This window comes from Euphorbia lathyris, chromosome 1 (genome assembly GCF_963576675.1).
Source record: "Euphorbia lathyris chromosome 1, ddEupLath1.1, whole genome shotgun sequence".
Taxonomy (NCBI): Eukaryota; Viridiplantae; Streptophyta; class Magnoliopsida; order Malpighiales; family Euphorbiaceae; genus Euphorbia; species Euphorbia lathyris.
This window is the reverse complement of record NC_088910.1, coordinates 91,732,013-91,750,118: the sequence shown is the minus strand read 5'-3', so window position 1 is coordinate 91,750,118 and position 18,106 is coordinate 91,732,013. Positions and strand designations below refer to the sequence as shown.

The following is an 18,106-nucleotide window of genomic DNA, read 5'->3' as shown; positions in this document are numbered from 1 at the left end:
ATTGAACTCGAGCTCATCAATTTAGGTCAAAGCTTGGCCGGATTACAGCCGTACTTCGATTGCATAATTGAAAAGGAAAAGAGTTGATGGGATATTTGGAGTAAGCAATGGGATTAACTTGTGTAATCCAATAAAAGAATAAACGCCACAAAAGGACAGGTTTGGTAATCTCAAACCTATATAGATATATAATTAATATTGTAAAGCTTTTGGAATAATATAGGCTTAATGGTGCCCGTTATGGTTATTTTGTTTTTTACAAAGTACCGTTACTTGGTGTGGTTTTTACAATTGGATGATGGAGCATAAAATTCATCCAATGGTGAAAATGAGCACCAAGTAACGGTACTTTGTAAAATTCATCATTTCCCTCCTGAACTTATCCAAAAAACTTGATTGGCCTCTAAATTTTTAAATTATTCCGATAGCTTCCTAAATTTGTATAAAATATTCAGTTAGCCCCCTGAACTTGCATAAAATGTAATCAATTGATCACTCGGTCGTAAAAGAGTAAATTAAATGCGGAAAATGTATTCCACACATCTTAGAATGTTATTACGTAATTCCAAAAGAAATTAAAAATGAAGTTATTACTTGCTCAACTATACCACTTGTCTTCTCTAATATTAGAACTGCATACCCCGATTTTGGTCGATTTATTTTTTTAAGACTCGTACAATATATCTTCCGTATTTAACTTACTTTTTTGCGACCAAATGATCAATTGATTACATTTTATGCAAGTTCAGGGGGCTAACTGAATATTTTATGTAAGTTCAGGGAGCTATCAGGACTCTTTAAAAGTTCAGAAGGTCAATCAAACTTTTTGAATAAGTTCAGGTGGCAGATGAAAATATAGAAATTCAACTGCTCACTTTCTTATTAGAGTTGGAATTATTGAGCAAACACACTATAACTAGAAAATCAATGTTGTAATATTTGGACCGGTAGGTCTTCTGTTTGGGTCTTTATGAATTTATAAATCTTCAATGGCTCAGTTTCAATCGGATCAATTCGGAACTTGGTGGTCTAACAGAAAACCGGAATAACCCAATTTTTTTATTTTTCAAAATAAATTAAAAATAAATAAAACCTAAAATAAAACGATTTCAGAGGTATTTATATCTATTACAACGCTTTAAATATATTACTTTTAAATGGTGTCTATGAAATGATGTTTTTTGAACTTAATGTTAATTGTTTGTCATTTTAATAAAAAAGAAAAAAGTAAAGTCAAAGTAGAGTTATTGTCTTTGAGAAAAAAATAAGCAAATTAGGAAAGATGACTTTCCCTTTTCCAAAAATATCAGCGTTCCTCCACTTAGGGGTGGGCAAAAAAACCGATCAAACCGGTAACCGAACCGAAAACCGGTAATCCGAACCGGGAAAAACGGTTAACCGAACCGACGGTTTTCTTAATGGTTAAAAAAATAAATGGGCATCGGTTTCGGTTTCGGTTTCGCATAGGAAAAACCGCGGTTAACGATTAACCGAACCGTTTAATAAATATAAATTTAAAAATATATATATTAATGTATAACCTATATTATCAATGTATAAGTTATGATTCAAATTCAATATATTATCAATATATAAGTTATTATCAGTACATTCAAAAAAAAATAAAAGTTATGATCCGTATATTTAATATTATAACATAAACATATATTATATTAATAATATGTAAAATTAAAAAATAAAACAAATCAAAAACCTATTAACAAAAACAAAACAGTAACAACGCCTCCCTCTCTAACCCTATTTTCTATTCTTCTTCTCTCTCACTCTCACCCATCGTTTCTTCTTTTCTTTTTTTTACAAGAACAGTGCCTCCCTCTTAGACAGTTGCCGCCGACCACCGCCTCTCTTCCTCTCCTTTCTCACACCGACTGCGCCGACCGCCTCTCTTCCTCTCCTCTCTCACACCGACCGCGCCGCCTCTTCCAATTCCGTCGTCTCTCTTCCTCTTCTCCTCTCTCACAGCGCCGCCGTTTCTCTTCCGATCTCGCACCGTCGTTCCGATCTCTCACTGTTGGTGGTTGATTAAGAGGTATTTCTGCTACATAGCTCATTTTGCTATTTTGCTATTTGTTTGTTTGTTTGATAGCTTATTTTGCTGTTTGTTTGGTTGTTTGATAGTTTATTTTGCTGTTTGGTTGTTTGATAACATGCTAAGGTTTTTGTCAATGAAAGTTTTTATTCATAACTAATTCAGAGCTTTTATTTTGGTTCCAACAAACTTTGTTATGTGATTCAAAAGGAACCTTTGAAGGAAGTTTCTGATTTTTAGTTTGAAAACTATGATCAGGGACAGGAAGAGATAATAGTAAGTTAGAAACTTTATAGAGGAAAAAAAAGGAATTTGAATGGGACGTCTTAAATATTTTAACAGGTCATGTTAAATTTATTCTGTAAATTTGAGAAATTTCAATGAGTTTGATTGTTCAAAATGACTAAGTTGTAGTTGCTCCAACTTATTGGTCCTATTCTGCTTTGTTTAAATATCAGATGTCTAGCACGGAAGACAATGATAAAACTAAAACTACCGGCGAGGGTACTTCAAATGCTCCTCCGTTAACGGTGGAAAATCTTGAAAAAACTACATCTAAGGATATAACTCAGGAATACACTGCATCTAAGTAACATGAATTTAGTTACTTTTGTTATATTAAATTTAGTTAAAATTTGATATTTAATTTAATTATATGTATTTTTTTTTGTAGAGGATTCTTGTGTCACTGATGATCATCCTCTTTGCATAATTGATGATTGATGATCGAGAAGATGTGATGAATAGGGATTGAAAAGATTTGATGAATTAATGTTGTATTAAGTACTTTGACGAAATATTATTTACGTTTCTTTATGTTTTAAATGTAAACTTGATGGATTGTTTTTTAGTTCGTTGTTTATGTTTGAATTCTGAACTTCTATATGAATTCGTTTCGTTTGAATTATTCTTAATGTGGATTTTTTTTAATATTGTTTAAAAATTTAGGTTTGGATAAAAATTATGGTTAACCGTTGATTTTTGGTTAACCAGTATGAATTGGTTAAAAACCGTTAACCGAAAAATCTAACCGATATTAATGGTTAACCGGTTGTTCGGTTAACCGATTTATCTGGACCGGTTTCGGTTTATAGGATTAAAAAACCGAAGGTAACGGTTCGGTTAATTATTTTCCTTATTGGACCGGTTAATCGAACCGTGCCCGCCCTTACCTCCACTGCCAAAGCTGGTGACAAACAACCGCAAAGATAATAGCACCATGCTCAGGCAAAAGCAAACCTTTAACTCCATCTATAAACCAGTCATGTCCAGGATAGTCAAAGAAATTATTCAGCAAATGGCTCGGAATAATTTCCTTCCACATTTTTTTGCTCTTCTCACAATCTCTAAGAGTATGGCAGGCAGTTTCAGCCTGAGCTTTGCATCTACTGCAGGTATCAGCCTCCACTAGATTGCATCTTTTCCTTTCCACGATCGTGAGCAGTCTGTTTTTAGCCCCAAGCCATAGGAAACTCCTGATGCGATAGAGAACCTTCAAGGCCCAAATGCTCTTCCAAGCGACTGAAGGAGGAGAATCTAAGTTGATATAGAAAGCCTCAAACGCATATTTACAGGAGTAGGCCCCGTTATTTGTAAGGGACCAACAATGACTATCTCCATCACCCTCCTCACTGCTCACTTTAACTTCCCGAATCTTCAGGAGCGTTTCCAGATTAAGGTAAGCTTCAAAGTTCGACCACATCCAATCTCCCTCTGAATCCACCACATCAGCAATACTCCTATTACGAATCTCTAGAGGCGGCGGAGAAGTACACTCCTCTAATAAAGGCTTCACCCCTAGCTAAGTGTCATTCCAAAAACTAATGGATCTGCCATTACCCACCGGAAAAACCAATCCTAGAACAGAACTCAGAGAACACTGCACTGACCCCTTTCCATAAGAAGGAATAATAAGGAACTCTCTCTTTTGGCCCCCCAAAAACCTTATCCTTTCTATATTTACCACACAATAACTGAACCCAAAGAGCCGACGGGGATTGCCACATTCTCCAAAGAATTTTCATTAAAAGAACTTTATTATTGTCTCTGGCTTGTCTAATCCCTAACCCTCCCCTATTTTTAGGCTGGCAGACTTCCTTCCAAGGAACCAGATGGACTTTATTCCCTTCTTCTGAGTTCCCCCATAGGAAACGACGATTGATCTTATCAAGGCCATTAAGAACAGGTTCCGGCAGCTTACAAGCTTGTATTAAGTGAGTAGGAGCAGCACAGTTCACAGATTGGATCAATGTAAGCCGGCCCGCCAGAGAAAGGGAGTTAGCTTTCCAATTTGCACACTTCTTATTAGTTTTATCAAAGATCTCTTTAAACGAAGCCTTTGAAACCCTATAACTGTGGAGAGGAACCTCAAGATAATTGGCAAAAGCCTTGGTTAGAGGGATACCTGAAATCTCACTCAACTTCTTACCTACACTTTGGTTCATGTTTTTCGAGCACAACATCCTAGACTTCTGGATGTTAAGCTTTTGACCGGAAGCAGAATAAAAGTTAGTAAGGATATCCATAATCACACCAATTTGCTCCTCACTTCCATCCACAAAGATCATCACATCATCAGCAAAGAACAGATGAGTGATCAAAGGGCAGAATCTATTAATGGAGACCGGATGAAGCCTCCTAGAGCTAACAGCATCTTGGATAAGATGAGTGAGCCTTTCCATGGCGATAACAAATAAGAACGGTCTCATGGGATCCCCTTGACGGATACCCCGGGAAGGAGTAAACTCCTCAGTCATATCCCCATTAATCAAAACTTGAAAGACATGAGAAGAAATGCAAACCTCAATTAACTTTCTCCACTTGTCTGGAATCCCAGCTTTCTCCAAACTACCTTGAAGAAAACTCCAATTAATCCGATCATAAGCTTTTTCCAGATCCAGTTTAAGAGCCACAATTCCTCGCTTACCCTTCTTTACCTTCATCGAATGAACCATCTCTTGAGCGATAACAATGTTGTCCATCATCTGTCTTCCCGGGACAAAACTTCCTTGATTCTGGCTAATAATCTCATGGAGAATACACTGAAGTCTATTAGCCACAATTTTAGTAACCACTTTATAAATCACATTACAAAGACTAATAGGTCTCATCTGTAAGAACGAGGAAAGCTTCTCCACCTTGGGAATCAGGACCAGAAGAGTTTTATTCACAAGCCTAATATCATCAGAGCCTTCAAAAACTCCTTTAATAAAACTGTAAACTCCCTCCTTAACAGTCTCCCAATGCTTATGATAGAAGTCAGCCGGGAGCCCATCAACTCCAGGAGCTTTAGAAGCACCAATGTTAAACACAGCCTGGCCAATCTCTTTCAGGTCAGTAGGGCGAAAAGCTTCCATAACCTTATCCTTACAAATAGTCGAAAACGTAGAAACAGCCAGAGCACAATCCAAGTCCACCGGATCTTCTTTAAATAACTCTTTGTAAAAATTGAGGGCCAAAAGACGACTCTCCTCCTCCTCATAAACCCAGGTACCATTCGGATGTTTAATAGCATCAATCCGATTTCTCTGTCTTCTAATAACCGTAGAAAGATGGAAGTACCTTGTATTGCGGTCTCCATCCTTGATCCAGGTTTTCCTTGATTTCTGAAACCAAAGTAACTCCTCCTACTTCAGCACAGCTTCCAACTCATTCTGGAGGGATCTAAGAAGACAACTCAGACTATGATCAAACCTGATCTCCAGGCTACGTTGGATACCTTCCATTCTTCTCAGAATCTTCTGCTTCCTTCTGATAATATGGCCAAAAGTGTTCTTATTCCAGCTCACCACATTGGTTCTGAAACCCTCCGTAGCCAGTAAGACATTAGAATGAGGTTTCCAATTATCATGCACAAAGTTCTTAAAATTAGGGTGAGATTCCCATGCCACCAGATACCTAAAGGGTCTCTCCCCTCTCGGCCGAGGAGCTCTCACCAACCTGAGAAGGATCGGGCAATGATCTGAATGACAGAAGGGGAGATTTAACACGGCCGCCTCCGGATAAAAGCTCTGAGCCATGATATTAGCATAGACTTTGTCCAAACTAACAAAGGTATTATTACGCTTCCAGGTAAAATTATGGCCCGTAGCACCAAGATCAGTTAAACCACACACATCCATATCCTTCTTGTGATTAAGACACATATTAATATAGTGATTCCCACCCCCTCTCTGATCACTCATAACTTCAATATCATTGAAATCTCCGGCAACAAACCAGGCCTCCACCATATTCGTATTGAAAGAAAATAAGGCCTTCCAAAGACGTTTACGGTTGACCAGAATCGGATCCGCATACACAAAAGTAATAAAGAGGGGTTTATTACCAGGGAAGGTAACTTTAGTATGAATAAATTGTCTATCTAATTTGACGATATCCAACTGAACCAGATTAGGCTTCTAAAAAAGCCAAATACCACCAGCTCGGCCACAAGCCTCAGACCTGACACACTTCCAACTTCTAAATAACTTCACCACATCATCAGCTTTAGCTCCGCTGATCTTTGTTTCCAAAAGAGCAAAACACGAAGGGTTAAACTATTTAATCAAATCCTTAACATGGATACGGGTCGCCTTGCTTGCCGCTCCTCTAACATTCCATACAAACAAATCCATCAAAAGAGGACAGCAAAACACAGGCCCAACCAACCTAAACCAGATATTTATTAGGGGCTCCTGCGAGCCTAGCAGAGGTACCTGCAGACCCCCTTTTCTCTATGAACCCAAAAGAGGTTTGGCTAGTCTTATGACTACCCTTAAGTTTCTTCATATTCATTTTATTGACCTTGATGGTTTTCCCATTTCTAGCCTCAATACTGATTTTAGAAAAACTAACTTCTTTATTTAATTCTGAACCTTGAAGAATTTGAACCTGAGGACAAATCTGGGACTCTTCTTTGGACTCAAACAAAGGGTTGTCAGTCTCCACATTATTCTCTACAGGATCAGCAGGTTCTAAATCTGGCATTTCCAACTCTGATTGATCATCAATAGGACCTGGGTCTTGCTCTCCATCCACCGGAAGAACCAAAAGCGATATCCAGAACATACCTTCAAAGGGATGTCAGTAGCCACACTTTCCTTAGGGTTGGAAATCTCCTTCTCCCCATAATCATTCTAGATATGGACCTACTCATTACTAATGTCAGGAGGGAGATTATGGGCCACTGGAGCGCGAGTCCTTCGTCTCCCAGATCGCTTTGCCACCATCCAAGGTCCGAAATTCCTCACATCCTCATGGATATCCTCCTCCCTAGCCTTGACAGTTTCCCCTAACTCTACAGTTACCTTCTTCCTTTTAGGGCATCCTTCAAACGTATGACCAAACATCCCACATTCATAACAGATATTATGGATCCCTTCATACTCAATATAATAGATTGTATGTTGAAGATAGAATTTAGACAGAAGGGGTTTTGCTAGGTCGATATTAATACATACTCTAGCAATTTTCTTTAGAAATATTTCATTGTAATACTCAATCGGGAGACCCGAGAATCTTACCCAAGTCAAAATCCTATTCACCGAGTAATCCCTAGGATTAAAGTTAGGAACCCAAGGTCTTATGGCAAGAACATGATTAGATATAATGTAGGGCCCCCATTAATGACCGCTTCATAATCCTCAGCTTGTGTAAACTTAATTACATAGTAGTTATTCTCCAAATCAGTGATATTAATTTTTTCTTTTTTAGCCCACTGAGACCGATTCTCTGAGCAAAGTAACTAAATCCAATTTTTTTACCAAGGACCGTTACAATTAAGGACAATTTCCATTTAGAGCGGATGGAATGTTTGTCAGCCGAGGACAAACGAATCACAGGACACAAAGGGTCATCTTGCTCCTCATCCTCCATGTCTGAGTCAGATAAAAACCCCTCCAAATCATCATCCTCCACCCCTCCATTTAGGGAATTATCCTCCTCCACAACCCCCAATACAGTATCTTTCCAAGTCATCTTCATATTACCCGAAAGCGCACCTCCTTGCACCCCATTAGTCATTTTTTCCCTACCCCTTAATTTGGGAGCAACACGGGAGTCCAATGATAAATTAATTGCCTCCGTAGGGATCCCTGCGGAAGCCTTTTGCACATTACATAAAACCAAATCCGACTGGCCGGACAAACCGACCCCATCCCTTATACTCTCATCGGCAACACCGCCAGAGCTGCTGCCATTAAAGACGGTAGAACCAGCCTTAGGCACCACAACCATACCAGTCACTGTGTTCACAATGCCCCTTAAACAAACAACCCTAGCCGGCGCCCCCACCAACAGACCGCCGACCGAACCCTCCACCCTCCCTTCCCTTGCGCTGCCGGAAGACGCCTCCCCAGAAACTGCAACAAATCCCTGCCTCCCGATCGGATCCGAAACCCTCACCCCAGCCAAGGAAAACCTTGCCTCCTCCGCCGCAAGGGCCGACCGCACCGCTACCTCAATCATCGGTCCTCCGCCCGAACTCGACCGCTCCCTCTGCTCCCCCTCACTTTTCTGATCTCGCTGGTCTCCAATCACATGTCTTGCCTCTCTCGACTTCATCGATATTTTTTATAATCTGACACTTCAATTATTTACTCGAGGCGGCGACTATGGAGAACTTGCTGCTCATATTTTATTTATTTAATTATATATATATATATATTATTTATTTATTACGTCATCTGGTCTGACCAATTTGGATCATTTGGTTGAACAATGACCTATTACCTAATTATAAATCCGGTTTAAACAACATAGAAGAAAACACACTACTTGATCCATGATAAGTGTTGTGTGTCTTGTGAGTCCCACAAGCAAAGTAGGAATGTGCTCCACTCTAACTGAGTCAATTTTTAATTTATTATAGGCACTTTTATTAATTACGTTCATAAACTTCCAATATCAATTAATATCTTTCGATTTATGCTTTCTACTAAAAGCATTTACATGTGAAATGGGAAGAAGGTTCAATGAAAAAAGAGTAATTCAGCAAGTCATACTTTCTCATGTTGGAGATTTCATTTTTTTCTTATGTTCCCTTTCTTTGTGAAGCGAATATGGTCCTCCGACAATCATGTTAATGATCACTTTTAGCTTCTCTATTTTAACTTGGCTATCTTCTCTTGCTAGAATTTCTTTCAATCCGAAAATTGAACAAAACAATCTAGCTTTCCTTTTTCTATCAATCTTTTTATTACCCTCCCTAGCTCAATACAGCTTTCCATGTCATGACCATTGGCCCTATGAAATTTGCAGTAAGCCGTAGGGTTTCTACCATAGCTCCCACCCAGCATATGGATATGATAATGATATCCCACTTCACATTACTCTTTTCTACCCACATAAGTATCTCCTTCTTAGATGTGTTCAACAAGGTCCATTGTTGCGACTGCGATTGGGTTTATCCTTCTCAGATTTCTTGTTGTTCTTCTCTGAAGATTCATATCTAGATCCATTGATGTTTGCTTTCTTTCTTAATATTTGACCCTTCGTCCATGTTGATCTCATCCAGCTCTACAAAATTTTTGGCTCTTTCCATCAATGACGTAAGGTCCGTCAGCTTTTTCAAGATTATCTCCTCTCTTAACCGCTCACATTTGGTGTTCCATAGATGGATTCCTTCGTTGTCATGAAATCCACCTTTTGGGTGTTTAAGCACGTCTTGTTGAACATATCTACATAGTCTGTCAAAGAATCATCCTACTTTTGGCAAAAATGATACAGAGTCCTGTAAATGGTGGCTGGTGGATGGAGGCAATAAACTTCGTCCAAAACTCCCTCTTCAGTTGCTCCTAGCTGCTAATGGATCCTACATCAAAGGCCTAAAGGTAGTATGATGACGGCTTAATCGGGGTGGTTGAAGTTGTTTGCATAAGGATGCCTCTTTTGCTACACACACATCCATCAATTCTTTGTAGTTCCTAATGCAAACAATTAGATTTGTGTCTCCTTTGTACTTTGGGGTTGATTAATTAAGTGTGGTGCCATTGGAAAACCTCCATTGGGATAATACATGTACGAGTTCATTTGCAGAAGCATTTGGGGTTGATTTATCATCTGGGTTTCCACTTTGATCCCCATGTAGCACTGGACAACTCGCTCTTTCAGGCTTGTCTTCCGCAGTTCCCTTGCTCAATTCATCGCTTTGTCTTGCCTTTTTTTCATTGTTAGGAGTGTATTGATTATTTTCCTCCCTTCTAAATTGATATCACGATTCATCATCTCTCCCTACTTGATCGCCCATGGTTATTAATTCAAATCCTTCGCCCATATACTCCCTTATTTTAGGAAACAAGATCCTTGGAGGAATATTAACACCAAACGCGTCAAAACTTGTAGGAGTTTGCATGTTTAGATTAGCAGGGGACATCTCTTGATGTAGCCTCTATTGGTCCCTTAGTTATGTGAGAATTAGTTCCAAATAGGGGAGGGTTAATGGAACTATTAAGGATTTAAAAAATTCTTTATGTTCTTAAGCATTTCTCACAGCACACAACACAGATCAGAGTACAGATGTTTAGAGTCCAGAGACAGTCTTAGTTAACGTGTAACTAAGATTGCTTCTGTCCTTGATTCAGAGAGCAACATTTAGAGGGCTTCTGAATCATACACATTAGAAATAACACTCTGGTTAGATTAGCAGTTTCAGAATAATGAGCAAGCAAATATACAGAGTAAGAGTTAGAAAACAATACTCAGCAGATTTATCCTGGTTCGGCCTCCTGCCTACATCCAGTCCCCGGAATTTGTCTTCTGAGCTTTAATCCACTACTGAGCTCTTTCTAGTAGAGCACAAAGCCTTACAATAGTTGTTGAGCCAATTACAGAGTACCTTCCTCTATAATTCTACACTCTGACTAACTATCCACCTCTGTTTGCTAAATACCGAACAAACAGAGCTTCTGAACTATTCTAGAAAATTGATGATTTTGTTCTAATTCTAAGAACACATTGAATGATCAAAAAGAAAATATTACACAAGAAATGTGGAAGTGTTTGTGTAAAGCAGTTCTTGCTTTGCTCTTTGAAACTTTAAGAGATAGTCGCCCAAAGCTTTTTGCTTGAAGATCGTTCTTTTTCTCTTGTGTGTATGTGGGTCCCCAAGGTTGCAAGTGAGATGACTATTTATAGTTGACACTCAATGAGGGGCTATTTCGAATTTCAAAATAACCGTTGCGAGGGAAAGTGTGTAGCTGTCGTTTTCACTTTCTAGAGGGTAGAGCCTTCAGCCAATCATTTTGTTTCTTGTGTCCGTTGATTTGTCTGTTGCGCTGTTGATTAGAGTTGGTCAGAGTCTGTCTTCTTTGTCTAACCAAATCAGGTAAAGTTTTCAGGTTAACCAGGGGGCAGGCCGTCTATGGTTCTGAAGCTTTCCTTATCAGGTATGGGCAATTGGCAGATGCGAGCAAGTCAACTCTGTCTCTGTTGATCGTTTGTTGATCTTGTCAAGCGTGGCTTGATTCTTACCTTCTAGAACACTTTTGATTTATAGTTGCTAAGAGATTTTCTAGATCCTTCTATGATTAAGGCTTAGCTTATTTGATTCGCAAGCCTTCTTGGTGATGGGCTTTGTTTAAGCCTTTCGGCATAAGTCAAATATCTTTGAACTATTTCTTAAAATTAACCAAACACTTGAACAAATACATTAGTATAAATAAATCATTTTTATCTTTTCATGTGTTTATTACTTATGGAGATATTATATTAATATTTTTATCATAATCAAAATCTATGTGGAAATTGTGTTTCAACAGGCTCTACCACGAAAACGGGAAGGGACCCGATTTTTTCATTCATCGGGAAGGGACCCGATTTTTTCGTTCATTTTTCTAAAAATTATTGCGTTTTACTTTCCATGCGAAATTGATAACCCCGATAGGAGAATTCGTGCAACCATTTTTTAAAATCATTTTTCAAGTGGTTAAGAAAATCTCTTTCTCACTCTTATTTTTGAAAATAATCCAAAAATAACAGTGGGGAGCAATTGATATAACCATAATACACGTAACCCATTGTCTACCTAAATAATTGTACCCACGTTCAGTACGATATTTTACTGATAGCTTACAAGTAACTTCCTCCCTTATTCCTATAAATAGGTTTCAGTTTGAAGGAGAAGGGGTTGGTTTTTAGAGAGAGATAAGCAACATTACATTTTTCGAGATCTAACTTAAGCATCGGAGCGTTTGTGGGAAGACTGCTTCCCACACTGTAACAGGTACAATCATCAAGCAATATATGTTGGTCCCGTGTAATTAGTTCCAAGGGGGGGTTTAGGAACTAATGTACCTTTTTTGCTTAATTATGCTGACTTGATTTAATTCTTTAAATAACCTTACTCAGTTTTGGTCAGCAAGGTTGAGCAAGATGTAAGACAGCTTTAGTCAGAGGCTGACTAGAACCGTTTTACTTGTGAGTTGGGAATTAACACTTAAGGTCAGCTTCCAACTCAGCACTCTGATTACTCAGTGTCAGTTATACAATTTATCCTGAGCGATTTAACAAGCAACACATACATATATATATATTGAGAGAAAGGGTTAGAGATTACTCAGCAGTCTTATCCTGGTTCGGCCTCACCGCCTACGTCCAGTCCCCAGAATCCTTCTAGGCTTTTTCAATCCACTACTGAGCTCTTTAAAGGTAAAGCACAAACCGTTTACAAAGCAATTGAGTATGCAAGAGTACCGTCCTCTATTCGTTTACTCAATCCTACTGAGCGCTATAACCGAACACTCAGATTTTCTCTACCGCTGAGCACTAAAACCGAGTACTCAGCACCACTCTCTCAATCTTTACAATTGATACAAATTTATTCTTTCTAGATGAAGAACACTTTAGATGAATACAAATTCACTCTAGACTTTTACACAGAGATTGGATTTGGGTGTAAGTATTTGCTTTTCTGTTTGTATGTGCTTGTATGTATTGTTTTTCTTTTTGTACTTCGGCCAAGGATCCAAGTGATGAACTTGTCCTTTTATAGTAGAATTTGATGCTTCAATCATTTGAATTTGGACATATCCGTTGAATTCAAACGGTCTTCTTGCGTCATTCATTGGTCAGGATACAAATTTGTAGGCCAATCCTGTCGTCTGAAATTAGCAGTCATCAGGCTTGTCTTCTTGCTCCAGGTTCGTCTTCTTGTGCCAGTTTTGTCTTTTAGCCAAATGCCAGTTGACCCATGCATCTCGAGAAGGTCTCTTGGGGTAATTCCAAGGCTTCTGAATTGGTGCAAATCTTTGTCGGATTTTGTCTTTTGGTTAACGGATCATTGGCGCTGTCCTGATGAACACTCAGCTTGACTTAATAGACATTGCCTTCGATCTTTATCTTTGGCGAGGCTGAGTTACGTTCTACTCAGCTTCTTCGGTCAGCTTCGTCTTCAAGCGTTTGTTCTGAAGAAGACTTTTCTTCTATTATACTGAGTTGTGTTCTACTCAGCTTCTGTGGCTTATGCTGACTTCGTTCTGTCTTTTTTATTTCTGTTCTCATTTATAATTATACTCAACATTGAACAAACTGAAGGAAAATAAGGCTAAGGTATAGCAGCGGAAATATAAAATTTTTAGCCTACTTCCTTTTTAACCATAGGATCCGTTAATCGTTATTTCATATAAAGAGGGATAAGAAGAAATACCTTTTGAAGAACAATCTACCGTTGTTAAAGAAGCGCCCACAATTCTTCTCCGAGTTCCCAAGCACGAAGTAAAACACAGTGAGGATAAGTAAGAATCAACCGTATGAGATGCAACCAAAATAGATTGCCTCTAATTAACCAACACAAGATCAAAGAGAAAAGGAGATGAATGAAATTAATCAATCGACGGAAGCCGTATGAATTCTTGTCCACGAACTAGGGGATGCGAATTCACTTTCTCTCTCTAAAGGAGTATTTCGAAAATCACCAAGAGGGGAGGGATAAGGCTTAGTCGAAATTCACATAAAGAGGGGGTATATATAATTACTTGTATCTAAACCCTAGTTAGATAGGAATAGGTTACTTAATAGGAATTCAATTCGGAATAGGATTCCCAATTATTATCTCATTATATATCTAATATATCTAGGATAATAATAAATAACCTAATTGGATAATAATAGGAGTATATTAATCTAATTAAAACTCTTAACTTAATTATCTCTTAATTAATTTAATTCATATTCCTAATCAAATTAGGATTAATGGAATTAAAATAATTCCTTACTAATTATATATAAATTTCGGCCCCCTTAATTAAATGGGCCTTACTGGGCTCATTTGGGCTTCCATCTATTAATGACATCCATCTCTCTTTTGGTTCCAAGTCTTATGTGTGATCCATTAGGTTGTTACTACTTCTGGCCGTATGCAACTATTAAATTAATTTCTTCAAGAATTATATTTAATCCTTGCATAACGGAATGATGTACTGAGTATGTTATTGGCAAGTCTGTAATCATTCCCCCAGAGTTCGTTAAGAAGACAGGTTGATTCTGTCGTTAACCCTTCCGTATTAGTTACGGTATAATTCGATCCTTTATCAACTACATCCTTGAACTGAATCTTATGACTATGGGTGATGTCAAGTCACATATAGCGAGACGTTCATTTTACTTGTATAGGCCGAGTCAACTCAAATAGATAGGTTAAGTGAAATGTGTATTTCTTACTCTTAAGCTATCACCTTGCAAGGATTTAGAGTCGAGTCTTCCACAAGCGATCCTTGGATGTATCTCCCATTAATCGGGAGTGATAAATGCTCAATCCAATGTATAACTACCCTGAAATTACCTCCTGTGACACCCAACCTTTGCAGTTCACACCCCAGAGTCATCTCTGTTAAGGATCGTGGGACCGCAGGATCAAAGTCTCACATTCAGTAATTCAAGATGACCAATTAATATTCCTTTGAGTCTGAGGATTAGTTATACCTATTAATAACAATGAGATGAACAGGTGACAAGGATGAATCTACCCATCCTGTTATCTCAAATCGGATCCCCAATCCTAATGAACGACGTTTCATCGGATCTATATAATTGTCCAGATATCTATATATATGAAGCTTGTGAGATCAGCTTTCTGTCGGACAGAAGACATTGTTACATACAAGTCTCAACAGTGATATATCAATCCTAAACATATCACTTGACTTGGGGTGGTTTTAAGTTTATTAGTTTATTATAAAGTTTTGTCTCACTTCATGCTTGTATGAACACTTTATAATCACTTTAAACAAACTTACGGATTTCCTTTTATTAGACTTTATTTAGTGCTTAAAAGGGATTGCCTTTATATAGTTATAAAACATATATCTCAGTAAAACAAATGATATAAAGAACAATTCATTTACATTAAGTTTGTATCCTGCAACAATTGACTATAGGACACCAAACCCCAACATACTCCCACTTGGACTAAAGCCAATTGTTTCTAAAACTTATCCCAGTAGAAGTTAAATGACGATCATGTACTTTCTGGGTTAAAGGCTTTGTCAACGGATCTGCAACGTTGTCCTCTGTAGGTACTCTTTCTATTCTCACATCTCCTCTAGCCACAAACTCTCTTATGATGTGGTATCGCTTTAGGTAGTGCTTGGGTGCATTATGAGACCGTGGTTCCTTTGCTTGCGCAATGGCTCCATTGTTATCACAGTACAGAGTAATGGGATTGACAATGTCAGGCACCACACCTAGTTCTGTAATGAACTTTCTAATCCAAACTGCTTCCTTTGCTGCTTCCGCAGCAGCGATGTACTCTAACTCGGTCGTAGAGAAAGCTACGCTTCCCTGCTTGGAACTTTTCCAACTGACCGCGCCCCCATTCAAGATAAACAGGTATCCTGATTGGGATTTAAAATCATTCTCATCTGTGAGATGACTAGCGTCTAAAAATCCTTCAATTTTCAGATCTCCTTCTCCGTACACTAGGAACATATCTTTAGTCCTTCTCAAGTACTTAAGAATGTTCTTGATGGCAATCCAATGCTCGTCTCCCGGATTCCCTTGGTAACGACTCGTTACAGATAACGTGAACGCTACGTCAGGTCTAGTGCATAGCATAGCATACATAATCGAACCGATCGCGCTGGCGTACGGGACTACAGCCATGCGTCGTTTGTCATCATCAGTTTTAGGACATTGATGATTGTTTAACTTTACTCCATATAGTATGGGTAAGTTACCTCGTTTCGATTCAAGCATGCTAAACCGATTTAGCACCTTTTCAATGTATGTAGCCTGTGAAAGACCAAGCAGTCTTCTCGATCTATCTCTATAGATCTTTATACCAAGTATATAAGCTGCTTCACCAAGGTCTTTCATTGAGAAGTTACCGGATAACCATACTTTTACCGACTGTAATAGAGCAATGTCATTTCCCATTAACAGTATATCGTCCACATATAGTATGAGAAATGCTATAGAGCTCCCACTTGCTTTCTTGTAAATGCAAGCTTCTTCGCAATTTTGTTCGAAACCAAATTGTTTTATGGTTTCGTCAAAACGCTTATTCCAGCTTCTAGATGCTTGCTTGAGTCCATAAATGGATCTCTGAAGTTTACAAACTTTATTTGCATCCTTTGATATGAAACCTTCAGGCTGCATCATGTATACATCCTCAAGCAGGTTTCCATTTAGGAAAGCTGTTTTCACATCCATTTGCCAAATCTCATAATCGTAGTGAGCGGCAATAGCAAACATGATTCTGATTGATTTGGACATAGCAACATGAGAGAAGGTTTCGTCATAATCAACACCTTGTTTCTGACGATATCCTTTTGCTACCAACCTAGCCTTGTAGGTGCTAACATTTCCATCCATGTCAGTCTTCTTTTTGAAGATCCACCTGCACCCAATGGGAATTATCCCTTCGGGTGGATCAACCAAAGTCCACACTTGGTTAGTATACATGGAATCCATTTCAGAATCCATGGCCTCAAGCCATGCTTTAGAATCTGGACTAGTAAGAGCCTCTTCGTAGTTTTCGGGTTCGTCGTCTAATACGGGAACCTCGTCATCATCTCCCACTAGAAAACCATATCTAACTAGGAGTTCACGAACTCTTCGTGATCTATGAATAGGTGCCACTGGAGTCTCATCTAATGGGACTTCTTCGGGTACCTCAACCGCTTCTGTTGTTTCAGTCGGTGTTTCTTCCTCTTGAACTTCGTCGAGTTCAATCACGCTTCCCTTTTGTGTTTCTTCGAGAAACTCTTTCTCTAAGAAGGTTGCGTGCTTGGATACTATCACTTTCTGATCATCTGGATGATAGAAGTAATACCCTATGGTTTCCCTGGGATATCCAATGAAGAAACATTTATCAGATTTAAAATCTAATTTGTCGGACGCAATGCGTTTGACATACGCTGAACAACCCCATACTCTCATAAACGAGAACACGGGTTTCCTACCAACGAACAATTCATATGGTGTGGAACTAGCGGATTTAGTTGGTACTCGGTTTAGGGTGAAGAGGGCAGTTTCTAAGGCATAGCCCCAGAACGTCTTTGGAAGTAAGGCCATGCTCATCATGGATCGTACCATATCTAATAGGGTACGGTTTCTCCTCTCGGATACACCATTGTGTTGTGGTGTATAGGGAGGTGTCCATTGTGAGCATATCCCACATTCAGTTAGATAATTCAGAAAATCATCAGAAAGATATTCGCCACCTCGGTCGGATCGAAGCGTCTTTATTTTCTTTCCTAATTGATTTTCTACTTCATTCTTGAAGCATTTGAACTTGTCAAAAGCTTCTGATTTGTGCCTCATCAAGTAGATGTAACCATATCGGGTATGGTCATCTATGAAGCTAATGAAGTATCTGAATCCTCCTCTTGCTTGGACTGACATAGGACCGCATACATCTGAATGAATGAGTCTTAGAGTGTCTGATACACGCTCACCTTTATTGCTAAAGGGTGTCTTTGTCATTTTACCTTTTAAACATGATTCGCATGTTTCCAATGATTCAGAATCGATTGGATCTATAAGCACATCTGAATGTAGCTTTAGCATGCGTCTCTTGTTTATATGGCCTAAACGACAATGCCACAAGTAAGTTGAATTATCTAGCTTATGTCTTTTGGT

At 38.6% G+C, this 18,106-nt stretch overlaps 1 long non-coding RNA gene across 1 annotated transcript; it reads left to right on the top strand.

The window, feature by feature from the left end:
- Window positions 1-1,706: 1,706 nt before the first annotated feature.
- Window positions 1,707-2,900, top strand: LOC136211394 (uncharacterized). The gene is made up of 3 exons (XR_010678603.1): window positions 1,707-2,050; window positions 2,509-2,639; window positions 2,724-2,900. It is a non-coding gene; the product is annotated as an uncharacterized lncRNA (long non-coding RNA).
- Window positions 2,901-18,106: the final 15,206 nt, after the last annotated feature.